We start from the raw sequence: 9,466 nt of genomic DNA, 5'->3' as shown, positions 1-9,466 counted from the left end.
AATAATAATAATAAGAAGAATAATAAATTAAGACGCTAATTGATAGTAAGAGCAGTGACGCTGGTTTTAATCCGATGTCAGCTCACAATCACAGGTGCGGCACAGACGTAGACGTGGACAGGAAGTGGTTGATGCGGACAGGAAGCGGTTAATGAGGACAGGAAGCGGTTAATGCGGAGAGGAAGCGGTTAATGCGGACAGGAAGCGGTTAATGCGGACAGGAAGTGGTTAATGTGGACAGGAAGTGGTTAATGCGGACAGGAAGTGGTTAATGCGGACAGGAAGTGGTTAATGTGTCGTGTTTGATAGCGAACTCGTCCGGAACGCAGGCGGCTATGCCTCTGTGAGCTAACCAATCACATCTGAGGTTGACAGAACCACACTGACGCCAGCGTGCAAAACTGCTATGCAAATGATGTTTCTATAGACATGGACGTGCACGACTAGTTTGGGTAAAGCCCCCCCCCCCCCCCCCCAAAAAAAAAAAAACCCAATTTATTCAATTCAGGAAAACGCATTTCCAACTAACGGTGCAAAAAAAAAAATTGCTTCGGTTTTTGAAATACTTCTGTCAAACTGAATAAAGCTTGTGTGCAAACAGTAGTTATTTGTATACACAGCAAACAGCAACAACAGTTCTACTACTGCCTCCAATATTTGTAAAAAATAAAAAAAAATTGCCTAAGCGGCAAATTGGAAAGTGCATTTTTATTTCCCCCTAGAAGTAGTGGGAAAATTAAGATATGAATATTTGTAATGGGACTTTTCTCAGCTCTCTCTCTCTCTCTCTCTCTCTCTCTCTCTCATTGAACACTGGGCCGAGCCAGAAGAGGGATGCAAAATGATGGAAAACATTCTAAATTCTAAAATGGAATGTTTGGAGTACGTTGCACTATTCTGTGAAAAGATGTTCACAAGAGAGCACTGCACTGTCAGTGAGTCTGTTATTATAACATATGGCTTTATTAATCCATACTTTGTCAGTATTTATTTTTATTTTATTAATGTACGTGACGGCCAAAGGAAAACATGTCTATGGGTTTAATTCTTCAATGCTTCCAATCACTTGCCCACACCCACTGCTTTTTAAAATATGACACTTAAAAAAGGCATTTTTTAAAAACCTTTCATTGGGTGAGTCCTTTGAATCATTTCTAACCTTCATCCATGTCTAACCAATGATGACATCAAGAGAAGCATGAGCAGACCGTAAGAAAGGCTGGCTCCCCCTTGTTGGCAGCTTGCAGTCTTTCCAAAGCCTGACAGGCATTCAGCACCATGGACAGCAGTGGCTTCACCTACAGGCACACACGGCTGAGACTGATTGGTTGGCTACCAGCACAGCTGTTGCTCTTGGCCTTCATACGGTCTTTTCATTTTTATCCATTCTAAAAGGGCACTGAAATCTTCAGCAAGTTAACCCGTTAAGATGTAAGATCACAAATGTGCAAACAGAATGTTCCTAACTGAACATTCTAAATGCTGATGTCACAACCCCTACAAGTAATTGGAAAGCAATGGAGTGCTAGAACACTGACTTAGACCTTTTGAAAAAGCATTCTGAAAAAGCTACTCTTCAAAGGGTTAAAATAAAAGGCTACAGAACACAGAACAGCCTAAGGTTCTATGCAGAAACTTTAATTTAATGATAAATGTTTCTATTAATAAGCCATGGAATCATTTGGATCATTTATTTCTACTACGCTGTTCTGACTTCCACGGTCAGTCTGTGCGTTTCCATCTTTAGTTTTTAATTTGTTTTCATAAATTCGCAATGCCCCCTGTTTCTGTATTTATATTTACACACACACTGAAGTTTAGCCCGTGGCAATGTGACGGTGCATTGCTAGCACTGCGTTATAAATAAGTTTGTTTTTGAAGTTTTCAGTAAGGTTAGGTTCTCATTACGTTTGCTTACATGCTTTGTGATTAGATTAGATTGGGATTTAATCAGGCCAAATCTAATTGCTTACATAACCGAAATGCAATAAACGTTTTTTTTTTTTTTTTTTTCTAGAAACACCATAGTCTCTGTCCTGCAGTCCTATTGCAGTCAGCACAGATGGGCTAAACGCACGTAATGTGGCTTTTCAAACTGCAAACTTTTCAAATCTATTTTCAGCATTCGTTATATTGTAACGGCATTATAAAACGGCTGAAAGATGCAAAAAAAAAAAAAGAGAAATGAAAAAGGTGCAAAAGCAGCAGCATTCTCCAAGCCGAAAATCAGGACGGAGGCTGAAGGTGTGCGAGCCGTGGAGGGAGCGGGAGGGTTTATTTACCTCGTCAGCAAAGAGCTCCGCTCTGCAGGAACATGATAAACCAGGGGGAGGGAAAAGCCAGCGTCAAAGAAAGAGCTTGTGCCTTTGTGTGTGTGTGTGTGTGAGAGAGTGTGTGTGTGTGTGTGAGAGAGAGTGTGTGTGAGAGAGTGTGTGTGTGTGTATGTAGGTATCAGATGCAGGCAGTGTTGTACACGTCTGAAAACTTCGCGAGGCGTGAAGCACAACATATGATCTCAACACGCATGTGGCGTGTTATTGTGGGAAGTGGGACTATCCGCTCAGAATGTGCATCAGGGTTCACTCACAATGCGATTATGGAGACGGCAGTGTTGGTATATCGATTTGGGGCACTGCCATTCAAATCAAATCAAAACAAAATAAAATGTATTTATATTGCGCGTTTAGCAAACAATTGTCACAATATGCTTCACAGACAACCCTGGCCTGAACCCCCACAGGAGCAAGCCTAAGGCAACAGTGGCAGGGAAAAACTCCCAGTGGTAACAGACAGGAAGAAGCCTGGGAATGAACCAGACTCAAAGGGGGGAACCCATCCTCCTCTGGTCAGCTCAGGGAGTAAGTTTATATGACCCACACGGTCAGGCAGTCATTTTACCCCTGAACAGAAGGTTCAGAGCCTGACCTGTTTCTGTAAAACATCCAGTCTTATAACTGGATTGATTGTATGTAAAAATCCAATCTGTGTAATTTGCTGTGGATAAGATGGATGACGACATTACGAATGTAATGTGTTCTAGTACGTCTTATGGCATGTTAGTAAAGTATTAGACACCTGTAATATACTGTTTGCACAGGGGTGTCAAAGCACCATGTCCTCTGGTTCCTTTTCAATCAGCAGCCAATCAGGGCCAAGGAAACAAAGTATGAAGGCTCTTCAGCCAATCGGTGACTTACATGAATCTCTTAAAGGTGGAAACACACTGAAAACCTGCAGACACAGCAGCCCCCCAGGACTGGAGTCTGACAGCCCTGATTTATTAGAAATTACAGCAGATGACCTTCAGAGTATTATTAAGGGTGTATAAGGGCTTTATAAATATTAATAATGTAAATTATAATAATATACATTTTAATAATATAAATTATAATATATATTATAAAGGGTATTGGAAATTAAATGCTGCGAGGAAGCAAGTCTCTTTCAGTTAAACTATCATCTTTAAAAGTTATGTGGGATATATTATCAATGTGGCTACATGCCAAGGTAATGCTACTACCCAAAAAGTTATGAAGTTGTGCACAGTTTAAAAAAAATAAAATTAAAAAAACTATGTTTTTAAATGAATTCTTTTCATTTCTCATTTTGGTCCTGAACGGTGAAGGCCTTTTCATCCCGTCACCCCATGACTGGAGAGCGGAGGAAAGGGATGAAGCGCTTCCACCGCAGAGGAAATGGTGTCCCACGGGATAACTGGCTCATTAGAGAAGGGAAGGTAAGAAAGAAAAAGGGAAAGAGCAAGAGAGAGAGAGAGACAGAGAGACAGAAGGGGGGGGAGCGACAGAGACAAATCTCTCAAAACCAACCAAAAGAATTCCATCAATGCGCACAGAATCAAAAAGAACAGCAAAAAGCAAAAAAAGAAAAGAAAAAGGAACCGCCAGTCACAGAGAGAGGGAGGGAGGGAGGGAGAAAGAGGGAGGGAGGGAGAGTGAGAGAGGGGGAGGGAGAGTGAGAGATTTTAATAGATTTAAGATTTCGAGTTCAGGTTTACGTTGCGAGGGATCCGCAGTCAGACAGGTTATCGCCACCATTCAAAGCACGACCTCCATTCGCATGGCGGTTTTAACGGTTTCCCCTCCGTACAGCAGGAAGTGCCTTGTCGTCACCACTTCCTGTTTTAGACAGGATGAGGAAAGTGAAACCCATTCATCTCACCCCTTTGCAACCCTTAACCAATCAGACAGCTCCAAGGGTCCCAACTCAAACATAACAACAACCCATTAATTCAGTAAAGCACATCTCCCTGAACACCCGAACAGGGACACACATGACCCGCGATGTCACCTGTATGCAAGTCACTCCAGTTAAGCAATCCTCCAAAAAAAAAGAAAAACGATTTTCAGATCTGAACACATGAACCAGTCAGAGCCGTATCAATTACACAGAGACGCGCGGAACGCATTAGCCACCCACTCTGTAATCCCCCTCACTGTGTCAGTATAATGAGCTCCGTCCCCACAGACAGGCCCATTTATTAAAGCCATTTGTTACTCTATTGTAGACTTTCTCCATTAACTTCAGATGCTCTCCGATTACTCTCGCACAACGCCGAATGTAAAATTAAAAGTGCTAGTGATGAAAAAAAAAAAAAAATTTTTTTTTAAAAAATGCATTAATGTGGCTGCTCATTCAAATGCAAGGTCATTATCCTTGGGGGAAAAAAAATTGCCAGAAATTCATCAGACTGTTTGACTTAACTTCAATTTGTGAATTTCATTAGGCACAGGCTGCATCTATGATATGCTCACCAGGGGACATGGAATATTATAGGTGTGTGTGTGTGTGTGTGAGAGCATGTGTGGGTGTGTGTGAGTGTGCATGTGTGGGTTTGGGTGAGCATGTGCATGTGTGGGTGTGTGTGAGCATGTACATATGTGGGTGTGTGTGTGTGTGCATGTGTGGGTGTGTGTGAGCACGTGCATGTGTTTGTGCAGCTAACAGACTGTGTACAGCCAGGATTGGTGGGACTCCAGGGAGAGGGTCAGTCTCGCTGTTCCCCACAGCTCCGCGAAATCCACTGACAAAGTATGAAAACAAGAGGAAGCAGCCCATCAAGGTCGCGCCATCCGTCGCCCCCGACAACGTCGGGATGGAACACCACCGCCACGCGCGCGCCAGCCGCCGCCGACACTGACATTCCCTTCTCCCGTTGCCAGGGCAACGGCTCCTCCACTTACCCTAATCACGTCAAATTAACCTTGATATGAAAAACAGCCCCGGGGAGCATCCAGTCACACCGCTACACCGCTACACCGCCTCATGAAGACCGCCATAACCTCCCATAACAGCCATAACCTCCCATAACAGCCATAACCTCCCATAACAGCCATAACCTCCCATAACAGCCATAACCTCCCATAACAGCCATAACCTCCCATAACAGCCATAACCTCCTATAACAGCCATAACCTCCCATAACAGCCATAACCTCCCATAACAGCCATAACCTCCTATAACAGCCATAACCTCCCATAACAGCCATAACCTCCCATAACAGCCATAACCTCCTATAACAGCCATAACCTCCCATAACAGCCATAACCTCCCATAACAGCCATAACCTCCCATAACAGCCATAACCTCCCATAACAGCCATAACCTCCCATAACAGCCATAACCTCCCATAACAGCCATAACCTCCCATAACAGCCATAACCTCCTATAACAGCCATAACCTCCCATAACAGCCATAACCTCCTATAACAGCCATAACCTCCTATAACAGCCATAACCTCCTATAACAGCCATAACCTCCCATAGCAGCCATAACCTCCTATAACAGCCATAACCTCCCAATAACAGCCATAACCTCCCATAACAGCCATAACCTCCCATAACAGCCATAACCTCCCATAACAGCCATAACCTCCTATAACAGCCATAACCTCCTATAACAGCCATAACCTCCCATAGCAGCCATAACCTCCTATAACAGCCATAACCTCCCATAACAGCCATAACCTCCTATAACAGCCATAACCTCCCATAACAGCCATAACCTCCTATAACAGCCATAACCTCCTATAACAGCCATAACCTCCCATAGCAGCCATAACCTCCTATAACAGCCATAACCTCCCATAACAGCCATAACCTCCCATAACAGCCATAACCTCCCATAACAGCCATAACCTCCCATAGCAGCCATAACCTCCTATAACAGCCATAACCTCCCATAACAGCCATAACCTCCTATAACAGCCATAACCTCCTATAACAGCCATAACCTCCCATAGCAGCCATAACCTCCTATAACAGCCATAACCTCCCATAACAGCCATAACCTCCCATAACAGCCATAACCTCCCATAACAGCCATAACCTCCCATAGCAGCCATAACCTCCTATAACAGCCATAACCTCCCATAACAGCCATAACCTCCCATAACAGCCATAACCTCCCATAGCAGCCATAACCTCCTATAACAGCCATAACCTCCTATAACAGCCATAACCTCCTATAACAGCCATAACCTCCTATAACAGCCATAACCTCCCATAACAGCCATAACCTCCCATAGCAGCCATAACCTCCTATAACAGCCATAACCTCCCATAACAGCCATAACCTCCCATAACAGCCACAAAACACCTGTCTGCATATCTGGGGGGGGCGGGATGAACATACAAAACAAATTCCGCTACAGATCAACTCCTGAATAAGCCTACACGAAACTCACATCGCTGTTTTCAGGGCTGCAACCAGGGCCTGAGAGATATGCCTCTAGATTACTCTTCAATTTGAGAAAATATTAAAGACCATTCATTTCCCTCCTAAATGTATAGCAGCTGATGTTCACACTAAAGAATGAAATTAAATCTAGGCTTTGGAAATTGAAATAAAAAATACTGAGGACATGACCTTGATGGTACTTACGTAGTGTATGACAAACAAAGGGTGGTAGTGGTTAACATGGCACAGTTAAATTCAATATTTCCCCATAACTTCAGCTTATTAAATAAATTATGTTATTTTTTCCCAGGGCAAATCTGTCTCATTAGTTATGGTGATTGCGAAGCTCGGCGAACTTGAATGTCGATTGAATCAAGGCTCAGTGCGATCACACTGCAAGTGCATGCAGGGGAACCCAAGAGAGCTGTCCAAGGTCCTGAAAAGGCAAGCTCAATCCAACAGAGCTGTCCATGGTCCTGAAAACTGATAACATATGAGCGCAACCCAACAGAGCTGTCCAGGGTCCTGAAAACCTAGAAATGTGAGCTCAACCCATCAGAGCTGTCCATGGTCCTGAAAACATAGAAAATGTGAGCTCAACCCAACAGAGCTATCCAGGGTCCTGAAAACACAAAAAAGGCGAGCTCATCGCACATCGTCGGTGCAAATGAGATCCGTTCCCAGTGACATCATAGATCTGCCGTAACACGCCTCGCAGGCTCTCTTTAGCAGAGTCATAAATCACATGACTGCACAAGAGCAGACGCATGCTCCCCACCACAGCAGAAAGCAATCTCCATGCACGAGCCACGCGGGGGTTGGTGAAAACCAACCAGCTAGACACGCTGTCCTTAAATTATTTTGAGCATTTGAGTTCAGGAAGAAAAGCTGGCTGAGGAGGTGCTGCCTGTTGACTGTTCACCGCCAGTGTTAGGGCAGTGCAGTACCACTCCCGGCCAGAGGGGGAGCTCTCTCTCGTCGTGTGTTTCCATCCACTGCATATACACAGCAGTACGGGCAGCGATAATTATAAATGCAACGGCAGACCTCTCTCCCGCACTTAGCCTAATGCATCAGGAGGTCTCTGATCCCTGGGAGGTGTCAGAGGCATTCAGAGCTCTCTCTCTGAATCTCCTCGTTCCCCCGCCCCCCATGGCGAGCGCTGGCTTTGACCCGACCCGTCATCATTAGTTAAGTAAATACGCTTTTCAGTTCTCATGAACTGTATTTTACAGGGCACATGACGAGAGGATTAAGGCTTGTAAATGCGGGTTGGGGGGGGGGGGGGGGGGGGGGAGCGGGGGTGTAAAAATATTCGCAACCCAATAAAATCCCCACATTTTCAATGAGGATTAGGCAATGCTCAGGGAGGGATAAAAACGGGGGGGGGGGGGGGGGTGGGGATGGCTGGGAGAGTGGATGGGTGAATGGCTACTGTCATCTCAACAGCCGTGTTCTTTGAGAAATGCTCTCTTCAAAAGTTCCTTTTTTCCCAGAACACTGAAAATTTTAAGAATTGCAACAGTTGCGGAAATATATAGCAAGTACGGTCATCCATAGCTGTGTCACAGTGTAGGGCAGGCACCATTTTAAAAACACCCCCTCCCCCTCCTCTCATTTTGGGGAAGGGCACAGGGAGGCCATATTGGCCAGCGATGGGAAGCTACAGTGACTCAGTCCAGACTTTTTCTCGACCCTGGAGGGGGCCACTTATCCTCCTGCCATTCATTCACAAAAAGGTACGCACTATTTCTGAGTACCTTTCAAGAACACAAGGACATAAGAATGCATAATGAGGAGAACATCCAGTTAATCTACTCTTGCCATTTACCAACCAATTTAGTGTGCAGAGCATTGCTAGATTCCTCTCTACTGGCATTACATTATAGGCATTTAGCAGGCGCTCTTACACAGCTTTTTTTGTTACACAGCATTTCCACTGCATGCATTTATACTGCTGCATTTACAGGTTAAGTACCTTGCTCAAGGTTACGACGGCAATGCCTGACTTGTGGAATTGAACCCGTGACCTTCAGGTTGCGAGACCGGCTCCTTTCCCATTACACCGCGCCACCGCCCCGGAACTTGCCTCTGCTGCAGAACCCAGCACGCTCCTCCATCGGCTGCTTCTTTATAGGGCTTTGCGTCTCAGAGAAAAGTGCTTCATAAATAAGAAGTCCTATTAGACGGGGGGTGGAAACCTCAGCGGACATGTTCCTAATCATTACAGTGTACAGCCTGCTCTGTGTGAGTGACAGGAAGGAAGTACCCGGGGGGGGGGTCTGTGTCAGGGGATGAATCTAAAATACATCAACCCCCCCCCCCCCCCCAACTCCCCCGCCCCCCATAATGCACCTGTCTGCAAATGTTCCTCTGAATGAAAGGGACACAAAAAGAAAACAAGCAACTTCCACAGTGAGAGAAGGAGGGAGAGAGAGAGAGACAGAGAGAGTGAGAGAGAGAGAGAGCGAGAGCGAGAGAGAGGGGGAGAGAGAGAGAGAGAGAGAGAGAGGGATACAGATAATAAAAAGAGGGGGAAGGAGAGAAGTGAGAGAGAGAGAGAGAGAGAGAGAGATGGAGAGAGAGAGTGTGTGAGAGAGAGAGAGGGATGCAGAGACAAAAAGAGGGGAAAGGGAGAAGTGGAGAGAAGTGTGTGAGAGAGGGGGCTTCCAGAACTTTCTGAAGACTTGGGGCGGTCTGTGAAGTCAAACCCTCTGATATCGTGTCATAGAATTCTCTCTGATATCATTCCCAGAAATCTCACTGATA

General features: G+C 45.0%; 1 protein-coding gene across 7 annotated transcripts in view; it reads right to left on the bottom strand.

Annotated features, from left to right (window-relative positions):
* LOC118236132 (roundabout homolog 2-like) overlaps positions 1-9,466 on the bottom strand; it is a 163,439-nt gene that overhangs the window by 110,886 nt on the left and 43,087 nt on the right. The gene's annotated exons all lie outside the window — the stretch shown is intronic.

Source organism: Anguilla anguilla, chromosome 9 (assembly GCF_013347855.1).
Source record: "Anguilla anguilla isolate fAngAng1 chromosome 9, fAngAng1.pri, whole genome shotgun sequence".
Taxonomy (NCBI): Eukaryota; Metazoa; Chordata; class Actinopteri; order Anguilliformes; family Anguillidae; genus Anguilla; species Anguilla anguilla.
Note: the sequence above shows the minus strand (reverse complement) of the source record. Positions and strands in the feature narration are given on the sequence as shown.